Genomic DNA, 14,009 nt, shown 5'->3' with positions numbered 1-14,009 from the left:
CATAGAAGCAGAAGCAGGGTAATTTTACTGCAGCCGTGAAATTGTAGTAGAGGTGAACATAATTCTTCTTCTATTTACATCTTTAATGAGCCACAATTAAAAGTCGTGAGTTGGCGTGTCAGAGCGATTGTGTTATTTTCAGATTCCTATTCTAGCCACGGCTGCTGATCTAAGCTGCACTTCACTGCCACCCTGGAGCTCCAAGAGCCTTAAGAAGCCCCAGAAGGGGTGAATCTACTTCCTGCAAGTTAATGGAACAGTAATGACTTTCCGCTGGGCGCAGGTAGAGATTTGCCTCAAATCCCAGAAGCCTGTGAATCTCGAATCTTCTTTCAGGGTACATCTTTTTTTTTTTTTTCTCCTGGTGAAAGGGCTCTATGGATTGATTTCCAGTTGAGGTCAGAGCTTTTTCTCCCTTCTGATTTTCTCGGTCCATAATTAAGATGTACTGGAGGGCTGTCCCTGCGCTGGTTCCTGGTGTGGGGGAGGCAGAACAGCCCTTTCCCCAGCCGTGCCTGAACCCAAACCTAAGCTCATTGATTTCCCCCCCCCATCCATATTTAATTGTAATCACTGTGTTTAGTTACATGGTGACTCAGATCTGAGATACTTTCTTAGGAAGCTTTTGATGGGTTTCCAGAGAATGGGCATCATAAATTACTGTGGACGACAGGCTTTCCTGACAGTAGTAAAGCCACGTCCACGTCCTGGAATTCATTGATCAGCTCATCCAAAACATACTGTGTAAACATTTCTACCGTGGCCACCTGGACTCAGCAAAAATGGGTGTGGAAGTATTTACAATACACTTGAGGTTGAAGAGGATTGTAATGAAATGTATAGAGCCGGGCCAGGTGACCCCCCGCCTTGGGACGCATGCGTAGATGGGAGTGTGTTACAGTCGGGGCACAGTTGCCTCAAAACTAAGGCCACTTCAGCTTCAGAGCCTGTCACCTGAACAGGCCCCTTCTAAGGCCCGGGATCTAATTTTTGGCAGATGCTCTTGTGAACTCTTTAAAAGACCCACACCTTCCGCTACTCGCTCCTCCATCCCGCGCCTAACCTTATAAGCTTGGGACCCCACCAACTGGATCCACCTCTGATTAGCAATATGTAAAATGTGCTATTCATTTCCCCCTCATACCCATATAAGAAATTCGCCAAAATGTGCCAGTCCGACAAAACAGAGTAGAATGGAGAGGCTGGGCAGAGCCTTCAGTATCTTGACGAGTTGTTTCCAAAGAAATTTCTCTCTCGGACATCTAGCAAAGAATAATGCTTTTAACTGAGAGTAATTATTTCCTGAATTTCCCAAACTGATGACTAACAATTATGATTCACCTATTCCTGGGAATCCCCCCCTCCCTCCGCTGCAGCTTCCCATTTGCCTGGAGCATGTAAGGTATATGAGGGTTTAGTAAAATCGAACTACATAGCTTCTTATCTTGTCCCCACGCCACCTAGAGAAAAATCAATGCAATGGCTAATTTGTGAAACATTTTTTTTTTTCCTGAGCACGACATGGTTACTTGAGGGGAACTAAATCTCCTTGCTAAGCAGTCATTTGTTCGAGGGAACTTTGATTTGGGAAGCAGCTGTGGATTTCTGTACGCTAAATTGGTTTCTTTCTTCCTTTTCCAAAGAGTTCTTTTATTGTTCCAAGCCTGTTGTTAGGTATAAAAGCTAATTTCATTAGATTTTCTTTTTTCTTAAATGCACCTGGCATTCAAGGTATGACATTGCCTGCTGAAGTAGCCCTGTTACAGCCTGGGAGGAAAAGGTCCCAAGAAAATATAACTCATTTTCTAAAGAAATAATAAAGTATTCGACTACAAAAAGGTTTTAAATTAACTTATGATATTATTTATCGGCCGCTTGACTTCGTTATTTAGTTAAAAATCTTGGGGGGCTGTGATGTCATAGACTATTGAGAGTGAATGACAGTTGATGTGGGCAGAAGGTCCCCATGCCTGACGCCATGCAGAGTGACCCTAGAGTAGAAACAGCCAAATGGAATTTGTCACCCCCAAACCAGGAGCCCTGTTCCAGTGGCCTACTTGACAGTGAGACTTAACTTGAGAACCTAGCAGCCCCAGTGAAGCACTAGGAAGGGGGAGATGCAAGCAGACAGGATGCTGCAGAATTGGAAACTAGATTCTTGGGTGGAGGAGGCTGGTCCCACAGTCCAGGTCTCAGTTCTTGCTCTGCCACTACTTTTGTGACCTTTGGCTGGCTGTCTCCGTGGGCAGGTGACTTACTGGGAGACCTGAGCACTGCCTGAGGCTAGGGTTGAGCCCTGGAGTAACTAACTTGCACCTGGAAACACTTGCCAAGGAACCGTATTTCCCCTGCGCAGCCTTTGCCCCTTGCCCTTCTGCCAGCAGGAGGGCCTGCCTTTGTCCTTGCGCTCAGTGCTAGGCTGGCTTCCTGGCCACCTTCCCATGTTTTCTCCAGTCGTATCTCCGAGAGGCTTCTGGAAATGTCCGAGGGCCAAGTTTTCTTTCTTGTTCAGAAGCCCTCTTACAGTGCCTCTCTCGGCAGATTCGAACGTATTTATTTATCTTACCACTGTCCTACTTCAAGAATCAGATATGATTGTATTTGGTTTTGCATGACTTCACGCATCTGAATGAGCCTTTGTCATCCGCAGTGTAGGTTGAGTCTGAAATACCTGAGTCGTGGCCAAGTTGCTGCTTCATTGTTGAGTTAACACTTGCTGGGCTTCGGTCAGATCCTCAGTTTCTGGACACTGTGTAAGAGCAGCTCGTCTCAAGAGTTTGCTCATCAAGTGGTGGAGACCAGTGTGAATATAAGGACAAACCACAGAATCACAGTGACAATGGACATGCACTAGACTTTTTCGGAGTGCTAAGTACCCGAATACTGTGCTAAGCACTCTGTGTGCCCGAAGTGTGTGTGTCCACATACACACACACACACACCCCAACCATGAACAATAAATGTTAAATTCTTACAACAGCTCTCCGATAGAGGAGTGATTGTTATCTGTCTTCTACAGATGAGGAAGACTGAGGCCCAGAAAGAAGTAACCTGCCGAAAGGTACACATGAGGCATGCGTTGGATTCATGTTTTTGCTGTAGAGACAGCTGTGTTAGTGGGAAGTAAGAGCTGAGTTGATTGCTGGCATGGATGCCAGAACTCGATAGAGTTCACTTAGATGAGATGAGGGGAGAAGGTGGTTTAAACTGGGTTTAATCGGAAGAAAGAAAGAGTCTTGGTGGTGTGAAGGGGAGAACAGAGGGCCATTTCAAGCTGGAGAGGATTCCTTGTCAGGATTGGACGTACAGAAGCTGGACAACGAATGGGCTCGGAAGAACGTCCTGCCTGTGATGGCAGCTAAGTACGAACGAATGCAATGCACGAAGAGCTACTGTGTTCGCTGTAGTGGAGGCACTGCGAGAATTAATAGGCGGTCAACCCCTTATGAAGTCTCTCCAGAGTGTAAAGACATGTTCGTAACAGAAGTGTGTTAGTCTGCAAAGCAAACAAGAGGCAAGCACGAACGTCCTGCCCTTAGGAGATTTCTCCTCGGGGTCTCTCTCCCAGATGACATGAGCTTCGCACCCTGGCTTTGAGCTGTCACCGTCTTTGCTTCGGTTTCCATTCATTAGCTCTGAGTCGTAAGTCTGTCATCACTCGAAGCTGCTCAGGACGTACTCGCTCCAACCGCCCCCTCGTCCCCCCGACAGGGTGGGAGGGTTGCCTTTTCCGACATGTCTCTCTTGTCCTGGCAGCCGTGTTTACACACTCTAGTGAGCAGGTGCCTCTCAGGGAGGGGGCTGTGCGGCAGCATCTGGAGGCAGACACGCAGCACAGTGGCAGCCCCTCGAGGGCTCCAGATGGTAGGCATCAGGTAAGAGATTTAAACGTGGACAAAGACCTGGAAGCGAAGTGGGGTGACCTGGATTTGTGAGTACGTGGGGAAAACAAATTAAAATAAGGAATTGTGTGTCTAGTAGGTCATGTTTATTTCAAAGGTTTTGCCCTCCCAAATAGGAAGAAGACAAAAAACAAAACAAAACAAAACAAAAAAACCTGGGAGGGATTTCCCCAGGCTTGTCAATGGCTAGTTTGTTTGTGTTTCATTAATGAATTAACTGATTACTTTGTTGATAATCCCCCTTGTTTGGAAAAGATTTATGGCAGTGCCTTAAATCTCTAAATCTATCAAATAAGAAAATCTTAGGAAGTAGCCAAGTTACCAGGCTGTACGTGCCTCTTTTTCAGTGTTTCTTTATAGCAAAATGATTGTGTATCATTAAGAGAGTCCAAAAGTGAGTACTGAATGTATTGGCAGTTCTCAGCTCTTTTCCACTTTTCAAAAGATGCTTTTCCTTTAAACTTGAGATTGCCTCGCCATTTCGCATTTTCTAGTTTCTGCAGAGGTCAGTGTGTGTGCCACGCTGGTGCCGATGCAGTAATTCTTGGGTTTTGTTTTTCTTAAAGCCCCTCCTGTCTTTTGGAGCCCTGTGAATGCAGCACCAGTGGGGGGCACCCCCTCTGACTGGGGGGCTCTTACTGCTTTCCCAACCACTCCCCCCCCCATCCCCGGGCTTTAGTATCCGGTCTTGCTCTGCTTCGTTGCCTGGTTCCCTGGAAGCTTAAGTGGTTCTGGGTCATTGACAAAAATCTTGCCTGCAGGAATTCAGATCAGAAGAAATTCAGGAGAGCAAAGACTCAATCTTCTGCAAACTAATCTCTTGGATAGACAAGTGTAACCTAGCGTTTACTTCCTGCCTTAATTTATCAGGCATGTTGCCACGTGACATCCTCTTAACAGCTCTGTCTGTGTGGAGGGGGTTGGGGTCGGGGTGTTTATTGACAGAAACAAATTTTGCAGGCCACCCTTAGTAGGTGACAAGACTATCTCGGTTCCTCTCCCACTGCCCCGGGCTGGGAGGGTGGAATACCTCCAGCTTGTGGGACACAGGCCAGGGGCTGGGGGTGGTACTGGGGGCAGTGTAGGAAGAACCATGAGTAGAGGAAATCCATTCTTCCTTGACCAAATAAAGCAGAAAAGGAGCCTTACCCTGGGCAGGGCACCCCACTGAGAGCGTTACCTATAACGTCCTAGTTAAACCTCACAACCACCCTGGGAGATGAGCCTTCCTGCTTTTGTTTTACAGAAAATCCAAGACAACAGTTAAGTGATAAGATCAATAGCCACCCCAAGACAACAGTTAAGTAATAAGATCAATAGCTACCCTATGGTATATAGGGCAAGGGTGCGAAACTAGACCAACGTTTAGTCTAACGTTCAACTCACACTCTGCTTTCAAGCATGTGAGTCTTTCGTCTTTTCCTTTCCTTCTGATGTCAATTTTTAGTTATTTTTTATGGAGAATTGAGAAATTCCTCAAAGGATGTCTAGGGGAAAGAAGTAAAAGTGTCTGAACCAAAGCTGCTACTGATGGGCCATTCTAATGAGGGGTCTGTGGCTGAGCTGAGAAATTTCCCATCAGCCACCTTGGGGTTTCGGAACACTGGTTTTACTCATTGAGACCCAAGGAAGGGAGCATCCTGCAGAAACGTGGATCCTGAAACCAAGGATCCAACCGAGGAGGGAATCCAGTTGACTTCGGAGATTGATGGGGTGTCCAGGGGAACCTCCGGGGTAGATGTGGGACAGGTGATTTAGCCTTGGAGTGATTTGGGATTTCGCCTTGTGACACCTGTGCGATGTGTTTGGCACCATTTCAAGAGCTGACCAGAGTTGGCATTAATATCTGGGGTCTCGGGTGGCAAAGATGGGTGCCACAGAGTGGGAGCAGATAGTGAGATTTACACACGAGGTGACCAGATGTGCCCATTTTTCTAGACCCATCTCTTCCTATATGTAAGGGTGCTGTATGCCTTCTGAAGCATTATGGTCGTGATACCACCCGAGCTGGGACCATTCGATATTCAGGGCAGTGGAAAGAAGCATGGGCTGGGGGTCCATGCGCGAGAGGAGACTTCACATCGAGCCTCCGTTTACATGTGAGACCCGGGGCAAGTGAATTCATTCTCTCAACAATGAAATTGGGATAATAATCAGGCCTCATAGGACTTTGACATGTAGAGCAGTCAGCACGGTGCCTGACCCATAAAAGTGCCTAATTGTTATTATCATCTAGGAGTATTGTATTGTTACTGTCTAGGAGCAACTAAGAGCACGGGTGGTCTTTTTTATTGTGATCGTGAAAGCCACGGTAGACCCCTGAAAGAGTCCCTCCTAATTCAGCAAGAGAAATCCTTGACATTTCTGCTACAGGAAAAATGCAGATTACTGCTGGGTGCATTTCTGGCGGGCATATAAGCCATTTGCATAATGAAACCTCTCTAATATTATTTCTATTAATAGCCATGCTTGTAAGTATCATCTGACCATTTTGTATTTAGAATCATTCTATGAACACAATCTCTTTTATTGGCCTGCCTTCTTAATATCTTCTGACAAGTCTCATTATCTCCTTACCTTCTAGTCTAATGTTTCTGATTTCATGAAGGCTTCGGCTGTTCGTTTACTACCGAAGCAGCTCATTTTTTGTAATGCCTGCTTTTAATGTCAGAGCTTGGGAGGTGTGAGCCTTACTTATTTTCTCAGGTGCAGATTTTCAGATGAACATATAAAGCTCTGGAAAACCTGGTACTTGGAGAAGAGGCTGTCTCTACCTTTATGCATTGAAATGATTGCTTCCATCAGCTTTTCTCTAACGAATCTCCTGTGGGTCAGCCTACCTGGTCTTCAGCATATATGTTGGTGTGTACATTTGGCCCACACTGTCATGCACTCTTTTAGGCCCTTGGATTTGTTTATCTGTATGTGAGGTATATTGTTAAGTGATAAGGCTGATGCCCAAAGTTGGCCTCCTCACTTTAGCTTACCAACAGGATGGCTTGGGGTCTCCCCTGGGAGGAACTCCCCTTGGGCGTATGTGATTTTCTCCTGTTTGTCTCTGACCCCCAGCAAGAGAGTCACAAAATACAGAGAGGCTCACATAAGCATTGAAGGAATGAATGAGTGAGAAAGACCTCATGGGTTCCTGTGGTTGGAAGGCAGTTGCCCCAGCAGGAGGAGTCTTGAGACCCAGTCTGGGTCTGTGATGAGTCTCTCGATGCAGACGTGGCTAATAAGACAGGAAAAGGAGTTCCCGTCGTGGCGCAGTGGTTAACGAATCCGACTAGGAGCCATGAGGTTGCGGGTTCGGTCCCTGCCCTTGCTCAGTGGGTTAACGATCCGGCGTTGCCGTGAGCTGTGGTGTAGGTTGCAGACGCGGCTCGGATCCCGCGTTGCTGTGGCTCTGGCGTAGGCCGGTGGCTACAGCTCCGATTCAACCCCTAGCCTGGGAACCTCCATATGCCGCGGGAGCGGCCCAAGAAATAGCAACAACAACAACAACAACAATAACAACAACAACAAAAGACAAAAAAAAAAAAAAAAAAAAAAAAAAGACAGGAAAAAACAAGACAGGCCCCCTCTCAAGAAGTATCCCCGTCCTCAGCTTGATAATATTGAATAAAGGGTCAGGATTTTTTTTTAAGTTTTATTGAAGTATAATAGATATGCAAGGTGGTGATCACTTCTGAATCAGGATTTTTTTTTTTTGAATTGGCCTTTCTGCCAAGGGGTGATAAAGGCTCTAGGCGGGCAACATTGATAAACAGTTTTTTTAAAAATCAGGTGTTTTTTTTTTTTTTTTGGCCTCTTTTTTTTGGGGGCTGCACCTGTGGCATATGGAAGTTCCCAGGCTAGGGGTCAATTAAAACTGCAGCAGCCAGCCTACCCCACAGCCATAGCAGTGCCGGATCCGAGTCACATCTGTGACCTACTTCACAGCTCAGGGCAACACCAGGTCCTTAACCTACTGAGCGAGGCCAGGGACCGAACCGTATCCTTATGCTTACTAGTGGGGTTCATTACCACTGAGCCATGACACAGGAATTCCAAAAATCAGGTTTTATGTTCAAGAAAATCTTACTGCCTTTCTGTTTGTTTTAGAAACGTGATTGTACTGATTGGTCCCCTTTGATTGCCACTAAGAGAATCAGAAGCAGCTTCAAGGAAGTGGGCATTTTGCTAAGGACACCAGGGTCTCTTCTCATGGATTATAGGGAAGTGTGGGGTAGCTGGGCCTTCGGTGCTGGAAGACAAAGTGAGCAAACAAACAAACCAAAAACCCACAATCCATGGTGTATCTGGGTTTGAGTCACAAACGGGACTGCTCCCACCTGTGTGGCTAGGCAATTTCCAGAAAAACAGATGCTGAGTAGGCAGTCCAGTGCATGTCTCTACTGAGGTTGTACCAAGGGTGTGTGATTGCATCTTTACTTGTACTTCTGTTGAAGATCTCGTGATCATTAGTGCTAATATTGCTGGAGGAGAAAAATTAATTAGGATGTCTATAGTTCTGATGTGGTAATTTCTGCTTGCAAGGCTCATTAACATCTTTGCTCAGAATGATCAGTTCTCTTGTGGTTGGAAGATGCTATAATAACCCAATGTGTGGAGCCATTCTTCAGCTTGTTCTTATTTCTTCTTCAAACCTCTCTTCAGCTTGTTTCCACGAGTTGACCTCCCCCAGGGGGGCCTGGGTGGTCCAGCAGAGCTAAGTCACAGGGTCTGTCCCTTTTGTGATAAGATTTGCCGAGCGAGGATCTTGAACTCGGAGTCGTGTTGGGTGACGCTGATGCGGTGGTTCAAGAAGCAGATGAGAAAACATTTGTAAGGTTGATGTCAGAGAATGTTTTGCCTATGTTCTCTCCCAGGAGTTGGATGGTGTCTTGTCTTATATTGAAGTCTTTAAGCCATTTTGAGTTTATTTTTGTGCATGGTGTGAAGGTGTGTTCTAGTTTCATTGATTTGCATGCAGCTGTCCGGGTTTCCCAGCAATCCTTGCTGGAAAGACTGTCTTTTTCCCATTTTAGAAAATCATGGACTTGGAGAATAGACTTGTGGTTGCTTAGGGGGAGGGAGTGGGATGGATGGGGAGCTTGGGGTTAATAGATGCAAACTATTGCCTTTGGAATGGATTAGCCATAAGATCCTGCTCTGTAGCACTGAGAACTATGTCTAGTCACTTGTGATGGAGCATGATAATGGGAGAAAATAGAATGTGTACATGTGTATGTAACTGGGTCACCATGCTGTACAGTAGAAAAAAAAATGTATTGGGAAAATAACAATTAAAAAACACTTAAAAAAAAAAGAAGCAGCAGATGAGGCGCCTCCTATAACAGTGAATGTAACGAAGGAAAATAAATTCACTGGTTTAAATTAGGGGGGGGAAAAAGGATCTCTGAAAAGCCTGTTGAAGTGGTCATTTAAAGATTGGGTAAACTATGCAATACAATGGTACGTTTCTATACCCTTCAAAATGCAATAAAATGGTACATTTCTATACCCTACCCTGTTGTTTCTGTCACATCCTGCAAGGCCACATTGAGTTCATTGCTGGTGTCATACAGACTTAGAGCTCGTGTGATCTCAACTTCTACCTTCAAAGGAGGAAACAGACCCGAAGAAAGACAATGACTCGACCAGGAGTTCAGACTAGAGCCAGAAATGGGTAGATAGGCCCCAGATTCCTGTCCTGGAACCTCTTTCTGTCATTTCACGTCCTGTTTCCGAAATGACCATTTCCAGGGCCATGGCTCCCACCGTAGCAGGGTCTCAGCATCTCTGATCCTCTGCCAGGGCCTCCATGACAAAGTACCACAGACTGGGTGGCCCAAACAATAGCCATTTGTTTTCTCACAGTTCTGGAGGCTGGAAGTCCAAGATCAAGGTTTCAGCAGGGTTGTGTGTTTCTGAAGGCTCTCTTCTTGGCTTGCAGATGGCCATTTTCCCCCTGTGTCTTCCCAGGGTTTTCCCTCCCTGTCTGTGTCCTGATCTCCTGTTGTGAGAGTACCAGTCAGAATGGATTAGGACCCCACTCATAGCACCTCAGTTATCTCTTTAAAGGCCCTTCCTCCAAGCACAGTCCCATTCTGAGAAACTGGGAGTTAGGACTTCAACCTGTCCATTTGGCAGTGGGGCATGGGAGGGGTTGGGGGGGTGGTAGGGGAGGGTTGACAGCACAATTCAGCCCATCACAGTATCAGGAAATGGATTTGATTCATTCACTAAATTCATCATTGATTATGGATTATAGTCATTACCCAGACTTTTTTGTTTTTGAATGGTATAGAAATGTATCATTGTATTGCATAGTTTACCCAATCTTTAAATGACCACTTCAACAGGCTTTTCAGAGATCCTTTTCCCCCCCTAATTTAAATCAGTGAATTTTTATTTTTTTATTTTTATTTTTTATTATTATCTTTTTTCTTTTATTTTCCCACTGTACAGCAAGGGGATCAAGTTATCCGTACATGTATACATTTTTTTTTCCCCACCCTTTGTTCTGTTGCAACATGAGTATCTAGACATAGTTCTCAATGCTACTCAGCAGGATCTTAAACCAGTGAATTTAAAATGCTAATGCCATGGAGTTCCCATTGTGGCACAGCAGAAGTGAATCTGACTGGTATCCATGAGGACGCAGGTTCCATCTCTGGCCTTGCTCAGTGGGTTGACAGATCCAGTGTTGCCGTGAGCTGTGGTGTAGATCACAGACTTGGTTCGGATCCCATGTTGCTGTGGCTGTGGTGTAGGCCAGCAGCTGTAGCTCTAATTCGACCCACCCCTAGCCTGAGAACTTCCATATCACTGGGGTACAGCCCTAAAAAGCCAAAAAAAAAAAAAAAAAAAAGCTAATGTTTTAAACATAAATGTTCTTAATTGCTCACTCTGTACCAGGCCTGATGCTACCCCCTGGAGAGAGCTCTGCATACAAGACACACTTCCTGCCTCTTTTGAGGTTAGAATCTGTCAGGGAATGCAGACAGAAAAAAAAAAAAAAACCAAAAAAACGGGATTTGTGAAGACTGTTATGAAAGAGGAAGTACAGATGCCACCCCTAGATTCTCTTCAGATCTTACATGGGGGCAAGGGTGCCATAGGGTTGGCTGGTCATTTGCTTTGCAGTGGGTACCGGAGTGTTCGTGTGTCTAGAATGTTGATTCTAAACCAGAGAGCAAGACACGGTATCAGTGTGTTCATTCCAAATATATTCTTTCATGGCCAGAACGCTCACTCAGTAACTGGATTTCTTATGTTTGCTCAGTGCATTTTTTTTTGGAGAGGGGAGAGCTGCTATTTTTACCACCTACTAGTGTTCCGATGGCTGCATGATAAAACAGCTCTACGCTGAACCCCATCTGTCTCTCCCCTGGGCCCACATCTTAGTCGTATTTTTGTCCCGAATGGCTGGCGGAATGCCTGGCATTTAGTAGGTCTTCAGTAAATATTTGCTGAATCAGTGTGTGTGGATTGAAAAATCGCCTACTATTACTAGCTCTCTGCACGTGATCCGTGCCTCTCCAGAAAGACCGTGGGCTTCTGAGCTGGAAGACTGTGAGTCATCATGAGTCTGTTTGACTCAGCACCTTGTAAGTGACAGGTAGCTTATCCGAAATCCTCAAGCCCCTGAACTGGCCAGTCACCCCTGCATATAGGTTATTGCACAGGCACACATTAAAAATGTGATCTGTGCAAAATAGACTCGCCGACATAGAAAACAAACTTATGGTCATCAAAAGGGAAAGAAGGGATAAATTTGGAATTTGAGATTAACAGATACACACTATTGCATATAAAAGAGATAAACAACAAGGACCTAACATAAAGCACAGGTAACTATATTCAATATCTTGTAATAACTTATGATGGAAAAGAATCTGAAAAAGAATACATATGTATAATCTATGTATAGATATATATGTATATATACATTATATGTGTATATATATGTAATTGTATCACTTGACTATACAGCTGAATCATTGTAAATCAATTGTAGTTCAATTAAAAAATTAGAAATTTAATTTCAAAAATTATCTCAGTGTCCTTCTCTTGTGGCGCAGCTGGTTAAGGAGCTGGCATTGTCACCTCAAGCAGCTTGGGTTGCTGCTGTGGTGTGGATTCAGTCCCTAACCCAGGAACTTCCACATGCCACGAGGGTGGCCAAAAAAAAAAAAAAAAAAAAAAAAATCATCCTTTGGGGTTAGTGGATGCAAACTATTCCAATTTGAGTGGATAAGCAATGAGGTCCAACTGTATAGCACAGGGAACTATATCCAATCTCTTGGGATAGACCATGATGGAAGCTAATATAAGAAAAAGAATGTATGTATATGTATGACTGGGTCACTTTGCTGTGCAGCGTAAATTGGCACAAGATTGTAAATCAACTATACTCTATTAATGTGAGAAAATGGAATGTGTACATGTATGTGTAACTGAGTCACCATGCGGTACAGTAGAAAAAAAATGGACTGGGGAAATAACAATTTAAAAAATATGTATATGTATGTATGTTTAAAAAAATAAATTTAAAAAATCATTTCAAGGGGAAAAAAGTAATCTGTGCAGTTTACCCCTTTTCGACATGTGGACATACGTGCACATTTCATTCCTTGCCCCCCAGGGTCGGTAGTGCTCTCATCTCTGGTTACTTCGGCTCTCCTCACAGCTGCCTGCATCTCAGAATCCCAGAGAAGTGAATTAAGGTGAACTTTGAAAGAAGGAAGAGCTGTAGCTCGCTTGATGGACGTGGGAGTGGGAGTGGGAAGGTTGTTCTAGGCAGAAAGATGGCATCAAAGAAGGCTGGGCTGTTTTTCCATTTCCAGTCATCGTTGACCGTTTTTACTGTTCAACGTTTTTGAAAGTGTCCCCTGAACCTCAGGGCTGTTCGAAAACAAGCATTGCATGGTAGAGATTATGTCAAATGATAAGAGATGCATTATATGATCAGTGGCAGACATGAAGGTTGAAGCAGCAGGGTGATGAGAATTTAAACATACAGAAAGTCAAAAAATTCAGATGGTAAAGTTAAAACTGCCGGCGTGACTCAGTCCCCTCGGGCATATGGTAGTAGCATTTTCTGAATCGTGGCATAGTCTGTTAAATTTAAGCCCTTGTTTTTGCAAAGTCGTCCTGTCAAGGTTGCAATGTGAGCAGTAACTTTAAACTCGCATGGTTTTTTTAAACCTTCTTCTCACCCACAGTATATGCTGTTGTAGCATTTGTGCACTGGAATTCGGTATTGCTTATGAAAATTAAAAAAAAAAATCTGCAGCAGTGCTCGGTCTGTGGTGCATAATCTATGTGACTTTATGAAAAAGAAATCTTATCTTTGCTTGAACATGACCTCATACTGAAACAAAACACAGCCGCCTTCCCTTCTAATATATATGTGGCAAAATACACGCAACATGAAATTTACCGTCTTAACCATTTGAGAGGGGACAGTTCATTGGCATGAAGTACATTCATATTGTTGTGCAACCAGTACCATCATCAGTCTCCAGAACTCTTTTCGTTTGCAAAACTGAAATTCTGTACCCTTAAACAACAACCCTCTCTTCCCTCCTCCCCCAGCCCCTGGTAACCACTGTTCTGCTTTCTGTCTCTATGAATTTGACTATTCTAGGTACCGCATATAAATGGAATCACACAGAATGTGTCCTTTTGTGACTGGCTTCATTTGCTTAGCTGATACACTCTTAGCAACAGCTTTATTTTGTGTATGTGTGTGTGTGTTAAAACCTTTTACTTGAAAACCTTTATTCTCAAGCCAACCAAAAAAATGGAATGTTATAAGGTCACCCCGCCCCACCATCTAGCACATCGAACCATGAGTGACACGTTTCCATATTTGCTTTTGTCCAAATGTTTTAACATAAATGCTAGACATAATGCCTCTTGCCACTCACTCACTCTTTTATCTGCCACTGTTGTCACAACAGACAACACAACGCAAGGTATCTTTTGCAGTGTTCATTTATTCCCAGAGGGTTTGGTGAAGTGAAAGTGTTTGGTTATTATATTCAGGTCAAAAAGCCGATTTTTCTACCAGTTAATTTAGTTTGGAGACAGACCTAAGTGAGCAGGAAGCAGAAGAAA

The 14,009-nt window shown here is 44.3% G+C and overlaps 1 protein-coding gene across 1 annotated transcript in view; it reads left to right on the top strand.

Annotated features, from left to right (window-relative positions):
• The window catches only part of ATXN1 (ataxin 1), a 417,087-nt gene that overhangs the window by 110,983 nt on the left and 292,095 nt on the right, over positions 1-14,009 (top strand). The gene's annotated exons all lie outside the window — the stretch shown is intronic.

The sequence above is a fragment of the Sus scrofa genome, chromosome 7, assembly GCF_054392235.1.
Source record: "Sus scrofa isolate SSC_HxYL_T2T_F1_AM1 chromosome 7, Sscrofa_HxYL_maternal_Yorkshire_Landrace_v2.0, whole genome shotgun sequence".
Classification (NCBI taxonomy): domain Eukaryota; kingdom Metazoa; phylum Chordata; class Mammalia; order Artiodactyla; family Suidae; genus Sus; species Sus scrofa.
The sequence above is the reverse complement of the archived record's forward strand: the minus strand, read 5'-3'. Positions and strand labels throughout refer to the sequence as shown.